The sequence below is a fragment of the Sinocyclocheilus grahami genome, unplaced genomic scaffold (assembly GCF_001515645.1).
Source record: "Sinocyclocheilus grahami isolate Dianchi unplaced genomic scaffold, SAMN03320097.WGS_v1.1 scaffold1800.1, whole genome shotgun sequence".
NCBI lineage: Eukaryota > Metazoa > Chordata > Actinopteri > Cypriniformes > Cyprinidae > Sinocyclocheilus > Sinocyclocheilus grahami.
The window spans coordinates 55,243-56,750 of NW_015506979.1; positions in this window are offsets into that span (position 1 = coordinate 55,243).

Below are 1,508 nucleotides of genomic sequence, written 5' to 3' on the forward strand. Positions count from 1 at the left end.
TTTCTAAAATCCACATAAGTGGTAAGTGTGCACATTATGCTTTGTCCACTTTTCTAAAATCTTGTATGGTAAGAGCTACGCACAACAGCTTTGTGCTCTTTCTGATTGGTTTAAAACCCCGGTTCCGCCTTGGGCACCACTCCTCTTATGTATCCTCTGGATACCTACTTAAATAGGGTGTTGCTACTAGGGATCTGTTGAGACAGTTCCTTCAGTACATACAAAGAGAAACGTGCGGTAGCCCCTGTGTGACAGGCCAAGACTAGTATGATTCTAGACTCTTGGTCGTATTCCCTTAAAGGAATCTATTCCTGATTCCAAGCCTTGAGCTCTACCTCGGGCCCAGGAGTTCTGGCCCTAACAGGTAAGTTTTTTGGGGGGTATGTAGCCTAGGCCTTTGGCCGTAGGGAATAATGTCACTGACAGCCATCTAACGTCCCAGGGGCAACTCCCATGGCAATATGGTAGAGTTAGTACTTAGTGCTTGGTACAATGTTTCTGGCATGCACTCCCCTCAGCATGGCGGCGTGGGTATACTGTTCCCCATAGCGACCTTTAGAGGACGCAGTTCGAAGTTCCTATGAAAGGGAACGTCTCAGGTTACTTATGTAACCATGGTTCCCTGAGTAGGGAACGAGACACTGCGTCCTCTAGGTTTCTTGCCATGCTGCGGACGCAAGTTTCAGACGAAGAAGTGAATGACGTGTGCTCCCGGCGCCTATTTATACTATATTCGCACCAGTAGTGACGTCATGGCTGTCGCCGGCCAACGAGTTGGTGTTTTTTCAATGTATGCTTCAGACACGGGTCATGACGAGGCTTTCCCCATAGCGACCCCTAGAGGTCGCAGTGTCTCGTTCCCTACTCAGGGAACCATGGTTACATAAGTAACCTGAGACGTTATTTATTAAAAAGAGAAAACCTAGAGAAACATCTTGTTATGGTGCTATATTCGTTTCACATGTTCAAAGTCACATTTAACTTCACCTAGCAGGTAGAATAAAAAAAGAAAGAAAAAGGTTTTGTTGAAATTAAATACATTTGGGAGATGACATTTCTTGGTTTGGATTAAACCTTGATTTAAATAGTTTTTTCATCTACTTGGACACACTGAGTGCTTTAAATTCATGGCATCAATATTTGCTTTTATCTTTTATTCTAATTTTGCCAACATGTACTTCAAGCCCATTTCGTGTACAAATATGAGCCAGTTTCACATCCAATTTGCCCAAACGCATAATCTCTCTTTGCACTGTGTGCGAAAATTTCTACAGTCTATTTTAGATTTTTAGACACCACATTTACATGCAATGACTTTCACAGTGGGGGAAAACGCAACACAGAGACGTCTGGTCATAATGTGTTTATTTTTTTTAACACTAGACCCCTTCCAAAACGCAGCGATTCCATGAAACTTTGATGTTCCTAATTCCTTGGCGGAAAGCTTTGAGTGGTAATAACGTGTTTCTTTCTGCACTGCCATGCCTGACCAGCGACAGGAAGACTGC